This window comes from Ahaetulla prasina, chromosome 8 (genome assembly GCF_028640845.1).
Source record: "Ahaetulla prasina isolate Xishuangbanna chromosome 8, ASM2864084v1, whole genome shotgun sequence".
Taxonomy (NCBI): Eukaryota; Metazoa; Chordata; class Lepidosauria; order Squamata; family Colubridae; genus Ahaetulla; species Ahaetulla prasina.
In genome coordinates, this window is record NC_080546.1 from 62418008 (window position 1) to 62434917 (window position 16910).

A 16910-nucleotide genomic window follows, 5' to 3' on the forward strand; every position below is an offset into this window, starting at 1 on the left:
TTCAACTCCCAGAGTTCTTCAGCCAGCAAAGCAGGCAGACTGAGTTGCTCAGAGGAGAGGGATTTTAGGCAGGCAGAGTCAGTTGCTAGCTGATGCAACTGATTACAGTAGCTGAAGTAAAGCATGGCTTTGCGAGACAAAAAGGAGCAGCAATTATAGGTAAGTGAGGAGGGGGCATTAGATGGGCATGGGTGGGGGCTCTTGTAAGTGAGGGTTGTTAAAAATGATTTTAAAAGCCTGTGGGGATCAGGAAACTCATATGGGATCGCCAAAGAAAAAAAAGATTTTAAAAGCTCCTCTGATGATCTCAGCTGAAGTTCCCTCATAGCAGCCCAGAACCTCTTAAAATAATTGTTTTAACAAGCTATTCGGCTGAAGAGCTTGTAGAAAACATGTTTTTTAAGGTTCTGGCGATGAGGAACTCATCTGGGATCCCCAGAGGAGCCTTTTAAAACATTTTTTTTCCAATCTTTTCGGCCGAAGAGGTTGTTAAAAAAAAACTTTTAAAGGGTTCTGCCGATCTCAGCTGAGCTTCGGGATCCTCAAAGGCTTTTTTTTTTAACTTTTAAAGGCATGTTTTCAGCTGAAGAAAAACTGCTTTTAAAAGTTAAAAAAAAACCCTCTGCTGATGGTGTGGCTCAGCAGAGGCAGGGGGCGGGGCCAGGGACTTTTGCTACCGGTCCTCCGAACCACCAGCTGCCATTGCTACCAGATCAGGCGAGCCGGTCCGAACCGGGACATTTCAACCCTGGAGTAAGCCCAGTGCTGCTGTCGTATGCAACCTCTGCAAAAGACAGTAAGTCTGGCCAATTAATTTGTTGGTAATTGATGTAGCATTTCAAATATTGCTCTAACATTGCGTTCGCTCATTCCATGGCTGAACTAAGCCTCTGGGAGGACCCAATTTGCTTTATGAACTCCTTCCAGAACTTGGCTGTAAATTGAACTCCTCAATCTGATATGATTCTCCTGGAACTCTGTGCATTTGGTAGATGTGTTTTTAAAGCCCAAAGTGGCCAATTTGTTTGGTGTCATGACTCTCTGCAGAACCTGGATTGGAGGGTGCTGGGGATGTACAATTTGGGCACCTTTCAACCTAACCCCTCCTTGAAAACCAGGAGCTGTTTGTTATCCTTCAACTAGGGGTCTGCCTGTAACTTGGCTTTGAGCTTCTGGGTCAATTCTCCATCAGGTTCAGTCGATCTCTCTTGGGCTTGATGTCTCATAGTGACTTGCACAGCCTTTTGAGGGAGGAGGGATGATGGACCACATCTTTGTAATTGCTTTTGTATTGTGGCATTTGGGACAAGGCATCTGCTAGGATGTCCTCCCCCAGATGTACTTCAAAGTAAAATCAAATCGGTTAAAGTATTGAGCCAACCGGACTTGTTTGGGCAAAAGCTTCCAAGGGGTCCTAAGTGCCTCCAGATTCTTATGATCAGTCCATAATTTGAACGACACTTTGCTTTCCTCTAGGAAGTGACACCAGGTCAATAATGCCCACTGGATGGCAAAAGCCTCCTTCTCCCATACTGCCCATTTCCTTTCAGAGTTGGTGAGTTTCTGGAGGTATATCTGCATGGTTTCACGTTCCCCTCTGATTTTTCTGGATGAGCATGTGGTTGTGGAGATGGTGGCTCCCCCTGCATGCCTCACCTGCCTCTCTATGCACTGGCAGGGCATGCCTCTATGCGAGGGCCTCCCGAGCTATCTGACTCTCAATTGATTCATGTAGTAGTTGCAAGGCATGGGTCAGCAGGAGTTCCTCTTTGTCAGATTCTGGCAGGACATAGTCTCCATGTCGGTCTCTGCTGAGAGTCACCCCTGGGGGATTCTCCTCAGGGTCTTCCATGCATCCTACGCCCAGCGACCATCTGGCTTGGGCCGGAATCTCCTCAAGCTGCAGCTCCTCCAACCATTCCATCTCCCCCTGGCACCAGTGTGGCTGGAGGGAGGTCACCCCAGGGTTCCGGACTCTTCCTGGTCACTCCCATGGGTTAACCTTGTGTGATCAGCCCCCTTAGTAGACTGGGGCCTCCAGGTTGGCAGATAAAGCAGATCTTGCCTAATGTCAGGCCTACCTCCATTCAAAACTCAAGAAAGACAAACCCCCAACTCCACTGAGATAGAGAAGAGGTACTTTTATTGAGTTTGAAATGATAGCAGCGAAAGCAAGGTAAGATCAGATGCAAAACGTACAGATTGAAAGTCCCCCCCCCCAGGATCCAATGTTGAGGGTCCAATCAACAACCAGTATAATGTTGTGTGAAACTCATCTTCAAATATTTCACCCATCTGGAATCCTAGGATGGGTGGCCTTGACAGGGTGTAAACAACTCCACTCACCAGTGCAATAATTCTTGAGAGCAAACCTTCCTTCCAGTTCACATGGGACTTCACCTCACCAGCTCACTTCCCCAGCCCAAATACCATGCCCCCCCTCCCCATTACTATGGCAGTTGATAGCAAGCATGTAGCAAACTACATCAATCCATCCAAGATGGAGTGGCTGTGGATGCCGGCACCCTGGTACAGTCAGCTGCAACCGCGGCTGACTGTTGGGGGTGAGTCATTGGCCCCAACAGAAAGGGTACGCAACTTGGGCGTTCTCCTGGATGGACGGCTGTCGTTTGAAGATCAGTTGGCGGCCGTCTCCAGGAGAGCCTTTTACCAGGTTCGCTGTTGTGACCCAGGTTCCTGGACCTGGACTCCTGGACTCGGATGATTCAGAAAGTGAGGGAGAAGACCTGGCAAGCCCTGCTTCTCTTGAGCCCTCTCCCTCCCTGGCACCCACTCAAAGGGAGGAGGAGGGGCCGGCAAGGCCTGATTTTCTGGAGCCTTCTTCTGATTTGGCAATGCCCCAAGAACAGTTTTGGAGTGATGCAAGACTGCGCAGACGTGACCGGCGCGCGCAGCAGAAGCAGCGTTGGGATAAAGCCAAGTCATGATTGTCATGCAGTGACATTTACAGAGACTATAAATAGGAGGCGGGACTTCCTGGTTTTTTGTCTTGGACAAAGCAATGAATTTGTGCGGGCAAACTGTATCAATGGAGGGAAGAATATATTCGTGAGTAATTCTGGTCTTATCTATAATTTCCTCGTTATCTCCAGAAACTTGGCAGGCCCGTGGGTAGACGTGGCCAGGACATCTATCTATGTAAATAAAAGGAGAAAAGGAGGCCTCTGACTGACTCTTTGCTGGGAGTATTGGGGGAAGGGAAACAGAACATTTGCCTGGTTCGCCAGTTGTGCCCCTTTCTTGACTGGGATGCCTTATGCACAGTCACTCATGCTCTCGTCACTTCTCGTCTGGATTATTGCAATGCTCTCTACATGGGGCTACCCCTGAAGTGCACTCGGAGGCTCCAGTTAGTCCAGAATGCAGCTGCGCGGGTGAATGAGGGAGCCACACGTTGCTCCCTGGTAACACCGCTCCTGCGCAGTCTGCACTGGCTACCTGTGGTCTTTCGGGTGCGCTTCAAGGTGTTGGTTACCACCTTTAAAGCGCTCCATGGCTTAGGGCCCGGGTACTTACGGGACCGCCTGTTGTTACCTTATGCCTCCCACCGACCCGTACGCTCACACAGAGAGGGTCTTCTCAGGGCGCCGTCCGCCAAACAATGTTGGCTGGCGGCCCCCAGGGGAAGGGCCTTCTCTGTTGGAGCACCTACCCTCTGGAACGAACTTCCCCCCGGTTTATGCGAATTACCTGACCTTCGGACCTTTCGCCGTGAATTGAAAACATATCTGTTTATCCAAGCGGGACTGGCTTGATTTTTAAATTTTCAAATTTCTGAATTTTTAATAATTTTAAATTGGGGTATTTTAGTATAGGTCAATTCGATGGTTTTAATTTTCGGCCATCTTTGAATATGTATTTTAATTGTTATTTTAATTTTGTATATTATTGTTTTAATCTGGCTGTACACCGCCCTGAGTCCTTCGGGAGAAGGGCGGTATAAAAATCTAAATAATAAATAAAAATAAATAAATAAATAAACTTGAACCCTGTTGTGTCTTGCCCGCCCTCAGAGCAGCCAGGGCCTTCTTATCTGCTCCCGAACACGGAGGAATGTATGCCTCCCGGCCCCAGCCCTGGCTCCATGCCCAGACAAACTGCAGAAGAAGGAGCACCTCCCGGCCCCAGCCCTGACTCCATGCCCAGGCAAACGGAGCAGCTAGACCCTTCCCCCTCCTCCACAGCATGTGAGCCTGAGGAGGGTTTATTACCAACAGCTGATTGGAGTGACCCTCACATCAGAAGATTGGATAGGCGGAGGCAACAGAAGGAAGGGAGGGGCAGGCCTTAATGAGTGCTGAGTCATGGAGCCACACCCCATGGCCTATATAAAGGATCTGCTTTCTGGCAGTCTCTGAGTCAGGCAAAAGTCGAACTTATCTTGCTGAAGTCACTTACTGGTCTCCTGCCTGCTCTGAGGACTTTGTTAGGACTTTGGGCAGAGCTGCAGAGGCAAGCCTGATTCGGATTTCCCTGACCTGGCCGTCAGCGGAGGAGTGGGACACGACAAACCCCATGGTGGAGATCTGGCTGACATAAAGCCTTCTGGCACTCAAGGGTCCATTTCAGGGGCTGACTTGATCAGGCTTCACCCCTCCCCCTCCCATCTTCAATAACTCAGTGATTGGGAGGGCAATTTCAGCAAAAGAGGGAATGAACTGCCTGTAGAACCCCAGGAAAGTTTAAAGTTGTTTGCTCACTTTGCTTAGTGGTTTTCGGGCATTGGACAACTCCCCCTTCAGGGCTGCTGAGGGGAGGGAGAGGGTCAATGCCTAGCCTTAATTTCCTGTCCCCCCTCTCCCACCAGATGGTGGGTCCCCATATGTCAAGCCAGAAAAACCCCAGGATCACTGCCTCCATCAGTTTTGGTGCTACTATTTTTTTTTTTTATTCAAAAAGTTTTACAAAAAAAAATTTTCCCCCCTTTCCCCCCAACCTCTCTCCCTTCACAAACCCCCTCCCCCCTCCCCCCCTGGCTTCTCGGAACAAACACAAGGTATAGTTAAAAATAAAACAAACATATGCTAAAAAATTTTTTTCCCAAAACTATTATACCAATTCTCCCTCTCTAGCTCTGACTTCCTCCTTACATAACCAAATCCTTCAAAAAATTAACAATAAACAGTAATAAAATATATAAATCAGTAGAACAAATTAATCCTAAAATATTTAAAACCAGCTAAAGCATAAAAATCCAATCCAGTTCAGAGAATATCTCCCTTATAGCTTCTATAACCATATAACCATATAATTTTCCCCCCAAGTCTTTCTTACATAAGATCTTTCAAGAATATTCTATTTAAAATTCAATACAACAGATTATAAAATTTATAAAATTTCAATAGAGAAAATTACAATATTATTTAATTAATTACAATATCTATTCAACTTTAGTCCTTCCTCATCAAAATCCAGTATATCCAAATATCTAGTCTCTTATAATCACAAATTGTCTTTCGGGGACACTAATATTTTTGTCTATTAATATTTTTAAAAAAACCTTGTTTCAAAAATAATACTTTTGTCTCTTGCCATTTTTTTTGGTGCATTAATCTCTGTCTTTCCTTCGTTGCTCCTTTTAAAAAGTCAATCACAATATTTCCTAGTAGTTCCTTATGTCCAGAAATCCAAAAATTACTGCCGTATATTCCATCAGTCCAAAAAGAGAACTCTTGGGAAACATTAAGCTTGTGAGTCTTTTCCATTTGAGGGACAATCTCCTGTAGCACAAATTCAGGCAGCTCATCCAAACTATTTAAAGAAAACTTCTTTAGATCACCTTGTTTCTTCATGATCAAATCTTCATATTTATCCACTTTTATTTGTATGTCCTCCATTCCATTTTCCGAATAATTGCACTGGTTAATTTGCTCCAAACTCTCGTCCAAAACGTCCCCATTTTTTATCAATTCGTATTTTTGAATAATTAAATACATTCTTTCTGTATAATCCTGTATAAAGTCACGAATCCATTCTTCTGAAAGAACCTCCATAACAAAATTCCTGCTGAGAATCCCCTTGTAAAATACTTAAACAGCGTAATATAATCCAACAGTCCACAGTCAAACACAATAAGATAAAATCTCCATTCAGTTTCGATTCAACAGCAAAGCTCCCTTTGATGTATCGCTCTGCTTTCAGTTTCTCTAAAACGAAACTGAAGGGGGGGCGGAAGTCAGAAAATCAAAAATACTTGCAAACCAATAATTGTTCCTCACACTCGTTCCGCCTGCTTTTCGTATCCACAAAAAGAAATCAATTGCTAGCAGAAGTGGACACCTTCCTCTTTTCCTGCTTTTTCAGGAGCGCAGAGAATACTGGAGGTGGGGGAGGGGTAAATAAGGGGATTCGACCGTTCAGGGCTTTGTATTACAAAAACAAAGCCCCTAGGGGAATCTACCCAATTCCTCCCCCTTGCTCTGTCTCTCTCTTTCAACCAGAGAGAGAAATGAAGCCAGGATCAGTTGTTAAATCCGGCTTTTACCATATTCAATGCGGAGTGCCATAAATTAGCACCCAGCGAGAAAGGTGGCGCCACCCAGAAGCCAGTTTTGGTGCTACTATTAAGCAGATTATTTCTCAGTGCCAACCTATCTCCAACCTTATTGGTTTGGTAAGCAGCGTGGCAGGGGTATCAGCAATCCATCGACCTACTCAAACCTCATGGATTGAGGCAGTTTCCTAGTCCTGATGCCCAGCTTCAGGACAGTTTGCAAGCTGATTAGGCAGAGGGTGCAACCTGAATCTAGTAGGGCGTCCACATTCCCATGGGCCCCCAGACTTTGGCACTACAATTCTTGTGGGGATGGCAAAGGGGCAGATGGCACCCCTGTCAGGCCTGGAAACCATACTAGGCCTTAGGGTTCCAGACGCTGAGCCAGCGCACATCAGAGTGGTAGAGTACATCCCCGTATTCAGCATCCACGTCAGATAAGAAAGCTTGAAATTCCCTGTGGTACAGTCCTCTAGCTCGAATTATGTTGACAGTTTTTACAACAGTGTTCATCACATCGCCCAGCTGCACAGTCTTGGCACACAGTGCTTCTTGGTGGATTATACAGTGCATCCTAACAGCCTCACCTCCGCTCTCTTTTACCTTGACGCACACCATGGATGCCATTCCTTTGCGCTCACCCGTCATGGCCGGAACTCCATCCGTTGTTACTCCACAGAGCTTGTCCCATTTAAGCCCCATCTTTTCAACTGCCTCTGACACAGCGTCAAAAATATTTCCACCCGTCGTTGTGCCTTTTAGGCTCATCATATCAAGCAGCTCCTCCGTACAGCAAAAATTATCATCGACTCCCGCAAAAATTAAAAGCTGTGCGGTGTCTGTATGCCTGTGCTCTCATCGCATGCTATCGGTAAAATCAAAAGCACAAGCTTTCTCTCTCAGCTGAAGTTTCAGGTTAGCTGACAAGTCCTCGATTCTCCGCACCACTGTATTTCTGGATAAGGTCACGTTGTTGAAATCCTGCACTTTTTCCGGGCACATTACTTCTGTGACTTTGATGAGGCGCTGCTTTATGAAATCACCGGGGCAATAAGTTTTGCGACTTCATAGCTTGCTGCTGTGGCGTTTTCCTGTATTTTGTTAGCACGAAATAAAAACTGTTGTTGAGCTTGCAGGCTAGCTGCCATTTGCTTGAATTTCTGTGCTCGTTTGGCACCTGTGTACGATGCGTAGCTCTGATGCTTGGTCTCATAGTGCCGACGGACATTATACTCTTTCATCACGGCAACATCTTCATTGCAAATCAAACAGACACACTTTCCGTTGATTTCTTTAAAGAAATATTCATTTTCCCATCGTGTTTGAAATCTTCTACACTCACTTGCTATCTTGCGTTTCTTCGGTGCTGCCATTTCTGGTGACTCGTGGTAAATATTTAGGACTATATCAGAGGCCTGAAAACCTGGGACATTACAATACAGATGGATACAGTCAGTCTACTAAAAAGCAACAATATGTGGATATCATCTTCATTTAAGGGGGGAAAATGTTTCATATTCATTCATCTTGTGGGGTGTCAAACTTGGTCCCTTAAGACTTGTGGGCTTCAACTCCCAGAGTCCTCAGCCAGCAAAGCTGGCTGAGGAACTCTGGGAATTGAAGTCCACAAGTCTTAAAGAGACCAAGTTTGGACACCAATCTTAACTTTGTTTTGTATTTGGTATGAACTTGAAACTCCTTCGTTATTCCCTGCCCAAGGGGTGGAGGCGCGAGAGCCTCACCAGGCGGCCGAGGAAGGCGAGGCTAGAACTGCTGGGGTCGGGCAGGGCCAGCAGCCACTTTCCGTTTGCCGCCGCCTCCTCCGCCCCTCCTTCTTTATTCCATGCCCAAGGGGTGGGCGCGAGAGCCTCACCAGGCGGCCCGAGGAAGGCGAGGATAGAACTGCTGGGGTCGGGCACGGCCAGCAGCCTCTTTCCGCTTGCCGCCGCCTCCTCCGCCCCTCCTTCTTTATTCCATGCCCAAGGGGTGGGCGCGAGAGCCTCACCAGGCGGCCCGAGGCGAGGCTAGAACTGCTGGGGTCGGGCACGGCCAGCAGCCACTTTCCGCTTGCCGCCGCCTCCTCTGCCCCTCCCTTCGTTATTCCATGCCCAAGGGGTGGAGGCGCGAGAGCCTCACCAGGCGGCCCGAGGAAGGCGAGGCTAGAACTGCTGGGGTCGGGCACGGCCAGCAGCCTCTTTCCGCTTGCCGCCGCCTCCTCCGCCCCTCCTTCTTTATTCCATGCCCAAGGGGTGGGCGCGAGGAGCCTCACCAGGCGGCCCGAGGAAGGCGAGGCTAGAACTGCTGGGGTCGGGCACGGCCAGCAGCCTCTTTCCGCTTGCCGCCTCCTCCGCCCCTCCTTCTTTATTCCATGCCCAAGGGGTGGAGGCACGAGGAGCCTCACCAGGCGGCCCGAGGCGAGGATAGAACTGCTGGGGTCGGGCACGCCAGCAGCCTCTTTCCGCTTGCCGCCTCCTCCGCCCCTCCTTCGTTATTCCATGCCCAAGGGGTGGAGGCGCGAGAGCCTCACCAGGCGGCCCGAGGCGAGGCTAGAACTGCTGGGGTCGGGCACGGCCAGCAGCCACTTTCCGTTTGCCGCCGCCTCACCTGTTTCTCGATGGCTGTCACTGCCAGGCGTGTCCGACATGGGAGGCGCGAGCCTCACCAGGCGGCCCGAGGCGAGGATAGAACTGCTGGGGTCGGGCACGCCAGCAGCCTCTTTCCGCTTGCCGCCGCCTCACCTGTTTCTCGATGGCTGTCACTGCCAGGCGTGTCCGACATGGGAGGCGCGAGAGCCTCACCAGGCGGCCCGAGGAAGGCGAGGATAGAACTGCTGGGGTCGGGCACGCCAGCAGCCTCTTTCCGCTTGCCGCCTCCTCCTCCGCCCCTCCTTCGTTATTCCCTGCCCAAGGGGTGGAGGCGCGAGGAGCCTCGCCAGGCGGCCCGAGGCGAGGCTAGAACTGCTGGGGTCAGGCACGGCCAGCAGCCTCTTTCCGCTTGCCGCCTCCTCCGCCTCCTTCTTTATTCCATCTACAGACTGCATGGAGTTCCTAAAAGGATAATATCCAACAGGAGTGTTCAATTCACAGCTAAGTTCTGGAGGGAGTTCCTACAGTCCATTGGGTCGTCTCAAGGACTTAGTTCTGGGTTCCATCCGGAGACCAATGGGGCGGCTGAAAAATTGAACTCGATGGTGGAACAATACATACGGTGTTATGTGAATTACCAACAAGAAAACTGGTCAGATTTGTTACCATTTGCAGAGGTCACATATAATAATGCTGTACACAGCAGCATGGGGTTAACCCCTTTTCAAATAACCACTGGCATGGACTTCATTCCAATGCCTGAACTCCCCGTGCAACCCCCCACTTCCGTTTCCCTAACGGACTGGATGAATTCGTTGAAAAAAGTGTGGGAAAATACAAAAAAGTCCTTAGCTGTAACAGCTCGAAATTACAAACCCCAAGAGTCCCACCCCCTAACCCCTGTGCTGGTCACATGGTCCAACGTTCTTCCACTTTATTCGAAACCTCCGCTGCATGCGGTGAAGTGGGCCTGTTTAGAGAACCAATCCACCATGGTCTATATCACCATATTTTCCCCACTAGGTGGAAGTTCAACAATGAAATCCATGGCAATCTCCTCCCAGGGTCTTGTGGGTTCGGCCGGGGGTTTTCCCTGGTCTGGATTTCATGGTGGCGCAGGTGGCACAGCTCCACACATAGTCTTTGACATCTGATTTCATTTTTGGCCACCAGAATTGCCTTCTAGCCAAGTGGAGAGTTTTCAAAAACCCGAAGTGACCTCCTTGGTGAGAGTCGTGGCTTCTCTGTAGTATAGCCAGCCGCATAACGACGGGTACATAAATCTTGGTTCCCTTCCAGGGTAGTCCATCCCTTAAGGTGAGGTCTGGCATGTTTTCTTTAAACCAAGCATCGTCAGTGAGTGCTGATTTTAATTCCGCTAGTAGTTTATTTGGTGGGATGTTAGCACCATGGTGTGATCACTGTCGAGTAAGTGCTTGGCTAGCTGGTTCGCTATTCGGAATCATCGCATGTACTACCTCTTCGCGTTGGCTGTCAAATTGTGGTTTCCTAGATAGGGCATCAGCCAGTAGATTTTGGTCACCGGGGATGTATTTGAGGGTGAAATGGAACCATTTGAAAAACTAAGCCCATCGAACTTGTTTGGGAGAAAGTATTCGAGGGGTTTTTAAGTATTTGAGGTTTTTGTGGTCCGTCCACACCTCGAATGGTTCCTTCCAGGGTAGTCCATCCCTTAAGGTGAGGTCTGGCATGTTTTTTTCCCTAGGATATAGCTTCTTTTCCAAGGGGGGACGCCAGTCAGGCCGGGAAACCATACTAGGCCTTAGGATTCCAGACGCTGCCACATTTTTCCCCTGAGGGGAAGAAGGGGGATTGAGGGGTATGGTAACATTCTTCAAGCGGTCAAGGTCGGATGGTGTTCACTTCTGCAGGAGGAGTGGCGAGAAGATATTCGAATGAACTGGGAGAACGTGGGACCATGTGACCAGCAGAGGGGTTAGGGGGGTGGGACTCTTGGGGTTTGTATAACTGGGAAAAGAATCCGGAAGTTCAGTTTTGGAATTTCACTCATCGCCAGTTTCCTTATGTTAGTAAAGAACTCTGAAAGACAATGGCAACCACTTACCATTGGATCATCTTTACCATTGTTGTTGCTGTCTGTCATGGTTCCAGAAAAACCTCCTCTGCATAAAAAAAACCTCAGAAGCCATTGTCTTTCAGAGTTTTTTACTAGCATAAGGAAACTGGCACACGATGAGTGAAATTCCAAAACTGAACTTCCGGATTCTTTTCCCAGTTATACAAACCCCAAGAGTCCCACCCCCCTAACCCCTGTGCTGGTCACATGGTCCAACGTTCTTCCACTTTATTCGAAACCTCCGCTGCACGCAGTGAAGTGGGCCTGTTTAGAGAACAAATCCACTACGGTCCATATCACCGTATTTCCCCCACTAGGTGGGAGTTCAACAATAAAATCCATGGCAATCTCCTCCCAGGGTCTGGTGGGTTCGGCCACGGGTTGTAGGAGTCCAGGGGGTTTCCCTGGTCTGGACTTCATGGTGGCGCAGGTGGCACAGCTCCACACATAGTCTTCGACATCTGATTTCATTTTTGGCCACCAGAATTGCCTTCTAGCCAAGTGGAGAGTTTTCAAAAACCCAAAGTGACCTCCTAGGTGAGAATCGTGGCTTCTCTGTAGTATAGCCAGCCGCATAACGACGGGTACATAAATCTTGGTTCCCTTCCAGGGTAGTCCATCCCTTAAGGTGAGGTCTGGCATGTTTTCTTTAAACCAAGCATCGTCAGCGAGTGCTGATTTTAATTCCGCTAGTAGTTTATTTGGTGGGATGTTAGCACCATGGTGTGATCACTGTCGAGTAAGTGCTTGGCTAGCTGGTTCGCTATTCGGAATCATCGCATGTACTACCTCTTCGCGTTGGCTGTCAAATTGTGGTTTCCTAGATAGGGCATCAGCCAGTAGATTTTGGTCACCGGGGATGTATTTGAGGGTGAAATGGAACCATTTGAAAAACTAAGCCCATCGAACTTGTTTGGGAGAAAGTATTCGAGGGGTTTTTAAGTATTTGAGGTTTTTGTGGTCCGTCCACACCTCGAATGGTTCCTTCCCCCCTTAAAGGAAGTGTCTCCAGGAGAGGAGTGCCCACCACACTGCAAAGGCTTTCTTTTCCCAAACTGCCCATCTGCGTTCAGTGTCTGTCAGTTTTTTAGAAACGTACGCGCAGGGCATAAGATTTTTGTCGGTATTCCGTTGTAATAAGACAGCTGCTATTGCTACATCACTTGCGTCAGCTTGGACCACAAAAGGTTTATTTGGATCTGGGTGTTGAAGAATTGGTTCCATCGAGAACAGGCGTTTTAGGTGTTCAAAGGACCATTGGCAGTCCATTGTCCAAGGTAGGGGTTGGTTAGGTTTGGGTTTGGCGGGTTATGGCCCAGTTTTCAGCAATTCTGTTAATGGTAGAGCTACTTCTGCGAAAGAAGGAATGAATTTACGGTAAAAAATTGCGAATCCTAGGAAACTTTGAAGCTGTTTATGTGTGCGTGGCAGTTGCCAATCCAACACCACTTTTACTTTTCCTGGGTCCATTTCGATACCTTTGTTTGCTATCCGGTAACCTAGGTAGTCTAGGGATTCCTTATGGAATTTGCACTTGGAAAGTTTGACATATAGCTTGGCTGCTAGGAGTTTTTTAAGGACTTGTCTGATTAATTTGATGTGTTTTTCGATATTGTCCGTGCAGATAAGAATGTCATCTAAGTAGACAAGAACCCCATTGTAGAGATGGGGGTGCAGTGTTTCATTAATTAGTTGCATGAAAACCGCTGGAGCCCCCTGGAGTCCAAAAGGCATGACACGGTATTGGAAACTGCCCAAGGGGCAGTTGAAAGCCGTTTTCCATTCATCACCTTCTTTGATGCGGACCCGGTAATAGGCTTCCCTTAAATCCAATCTGGTGAAAATTTTGCCTTTTGCTAAGTGGTTCAACAAATCGTGCATTAGTGGTAAAGGGTATGTGTTCTGTATGCAAATCGCATTGATATTTTTGAAATCAATACACAATCTAAGCGAACCATCTTTCTTTTGTTTAAATAGCACGGGCGTGGCTACAGGTGATTTTGCTGGTTCAATGAACCCCCTGGCTAGGTTAGTGTCAATGAATTTCCTTAGTTCAGACATTTTGGCTGGCATCATTGAGTACATTTTGGTTTAGGTAATTTTGCCCCCGGGTGCAATTCAATTGTGCAATCAGTTTGTCGGGGGTAGGGGGGTAGGAGGTTACATTCATCCTTGCTAAAAACATCTGCTAAATCCATGTATGCTTTAGGGATGTGTGGTTCATTACGAGGTGGATTGGATATTGTGGCTATTGGTTCCCTCTGGTGGTCATTCTGGATAAAGTTTTTTTCGGTAGGGGGAACTGGGTCTATGGGTCTGAAAGCCCATATAATTTTCCTGAATCCATCCTCCCATTTGATTGTGGGTTCCCATTTATCCAACCAAGCAAAACCCAGGATGATGGATTCCGACATCTTTGGAATTACAAAGTTTTGGAATAATGTCATAGTTCCAGAAAAACCTCCTCTGCATAAAAAAAAAACCTCAGAAGCCATTGTCTTTCAGAGTTCTTTACTAGTATAAGGAAACTGGCACACGATGAGTGAAATTCCAAAACTGAACTTCCGGATTCTTTTCCCAGTTATACAAACCCCAAGAGTCCCACCCCCCTAACCCCTTTGCTGGTCACATGGTCCAACGTTCTTCCACTTTATTCGAAACCTCTTCTTGCCACTCCTTCTGCAGATGTGAACACAATCTAACCTTGACCGCTTGAAGAATGTTACCATACCCCTCAACCCCCCTTCTTCCCCTCAGGGGAAAAATGTGGCAGCTGGAAACCTAAGGCCTAGTATGGTTTCCAGGCCTGACACTGTCATTGGATGCTGGTTGTTGGATACCCTGGGTTGGTGTTCTCTCTCCCTCACTTGGGGGAGGAGAGACCTTGGGGGAGGAGAGACCTTAATGGCCTAGTGGACGAGCTTTCCCTTCTCCCAGGCTCTCCATTTGGGGCTTCTTAAGTTTGGCAGCCTCAGGTGGCTTTCCCTTTGGCTGGGGGGCAGGAGTCAGGCACTTGGCCACCCAATGGCCTTTCTGACTGCACTGGAAGCACTTGATGGGCAGTCCCGAGGTGGTGCCGAAGGACTCCATCAGTCTCAACTGCCTACCCAGCTGGTGTTTTTCTTTGCTGCCCCTTGGCTTAGGTTCAGGGGCTCCACATTTCTTGCACCTCTTGAGTTCAAGGTCCGCTGCCACTGCCATCGAGTACCACTCATGGATCCGGTTGGGGACTCTATGGTAGAGGCACTCATGAAGTAGCTCTCAGTCTAAGCTTTCTTTTAAAAAGTAGACCAGTAGCCTCTCCAGCCAGGGGCTGGGGCATGGTCATCTAGATGGGCTCACACCTGGTTTAGGAAGTAGGCATGTTTTTCCCTGGGTCATCATCAAATGTAGCCTTCATTCAGGGAGGTGAGGCCAACTGAGGAGGGGGAGATGGCTGTGGTGGGGCCCAGGCTGGTACCCATTGCCCTGGGACCCAGCCAGCCCTAGGGTAGTATTGCCAGGGTGGAGGTCCCTGTCAACTGGGCATATCACGAGGGTTCCCAGTGGGCCTGCCATCCATCAGTGATGTGAGGGCTTTGCTGCAGCCCCAGGCTGGATCTTGCCACTGGATGAGGGGTGGGCTGGCTGCTCTAGCCAGTGGCGGGGCTCAGACCACACCAGGACAGAAGTGATTGAGTGGTTCGGCTCAGGAGTCCTCCAGGCAGTTCGAACAGATGCACCTGCCCCATTCCCTCAAGGCTCATCCAGTTGAACTTCTTCCTTAGTTGCTTCACCATTTGGCCTGGGAGAGCGATCCAGTACTGCCATTGTTCAGACTCATCCAGCTCAATTGATCTCCTCACCCTCCACTGCATTATGGGGTAGCCAAGTCACACGTGAATATCAAGGGAAAGTCCAATCCAATCTCCTGGCCAGGACCTTGACGCCCAAGGTCCTCCTTAACCTGATAGAGTTCTCTGATGACCGGAATCTCCTTTTGGACCTTTGGCCTGGTCACTGCTGGTTGGGCCATCCTGGCTGGTGCTACTGCAGCTGGCTGGTTATCAGCTGGGGCCGTGCTGGTGCTGGCAGTGGCCCAAGACAGCCCTTCCATCTTCTCCATCTCCCCTGAGTTTTCTCTGCCACCATAAGTGAATTGGGCGGGCAGCCGGGCCTCAGGACCCCGGAGACCACTTCCATGCGGAGAGGAAAGTTTTCAAAGTTAGCTTAATGTCAGCATTCCAAATGACGCACCCATCGAAAGCAGAAGTCCGAGGCAGGCAGATTCCTCAAAGAACATTTTTATTAGATGCATCATATTGGCATAGCCTGTGAAAGCCAATTCTGAGAGGTTTCCTGCATTTGTAATGTAAATACAAGTGCAATTGCTCCCCTTCCCAAGTATCCCAGGTCACATTGTCCAATTACAACATTTGGCAGGTCTCTTGGTCACTCCTCTTCTCCTTCAGCAGCCATCTGTTCTTGGTTCCCATGAGAAAGCTTTTTGTTATGACTGCTAGCCAGTCTATCTACTTCCTTTCCCCCCTCCCTTCAGAGTTCATGGCAACTATGAGGCAGCAAAAGATGCCTTTAGCCAGGTTCACTTCAGAGTTGACACTTCTCCAGAATCTTCCTCAGCAGCTTTTTTAGCTTGGCTGTGGTGGGCAGGTTGTCCTTTGGCTGGGGAGTGGGTACTATTTATTTATTTATTTATTTATTTATTTATTTACTTATTTATTTATTTATTCATATTTTTATACCGCCCTTTTCCGAAGACTCAGGGCGGTGTACAGCCAATAAAACAACAGAAATCCTAAACAAATTAAAATACTATAACAAGTTTAAAAATCTGATTCAACCACTGTATACTTAAAATATTAGCTAAAATTTTTCAAAAACTAAAACCCTGTTAAAAACCCACTAAAACCCCCCATATTAAAATCAATCAGGCCAGCCCCGCTTGGTGAAAAAAGAAAGTCTTGAGTTCGTGTTTAAAGGTCTGGAGATCAGGCATTCCGCTGTTTGATGACCCTGCTGGCTGCATCTGAAGCATTTGATGGGGGCTCTGGCTGGAGCAGTGGGGAGTCAGTGGTTGGAGTGGTGATGGGTCATTGCCTGAACTGGCGCCTCTCCTGGCTCCGTTTCGGTTTCTGCTTGGTTGTGCTGTGCTTCTTACACATTTTCAGCTTGAGATACAGTACTATGGCTATCCAGTACCATTCATGTATTCACTCGGGGACTCCCCAGTAAATGCAGGCTTGGAGCAGCTCTTGGTCTAAGTCCTCTTTTTTTTTTGAATTTTTTTTGAATTTTTTTATAAACAGAATAAAAAAAATCATTGTGAACAGATTATCAGTCAGGTACATCCTTAAACATTGTTTCAAATTTCACCCCCCATCATAATCTAATACAATATATTTTCTTCTCCTTTTTAAAATTCATTGTTAATTGCACATATCTAATAAAAAAAAATTCTATTCCATCCCATTCTGAAGGATATTTAAATGAAGTTTAGCCCCCATATTTAATTCCCCAAAACATCATTGATAGTTTCTTGAGTTTCACAAATCTAAACATATTTCTATATCTCTTAATCAGAGGTCAGACCATTTAACAATTCTTTCTTAAAACAGCCCAGCGATCACATAGACAATTTCCATCTTACTTAGGAATAATCCTGAACTCACAAAGAATATTCCCTCTTTTCATCTTCCTCTGCCTCTGAATAATA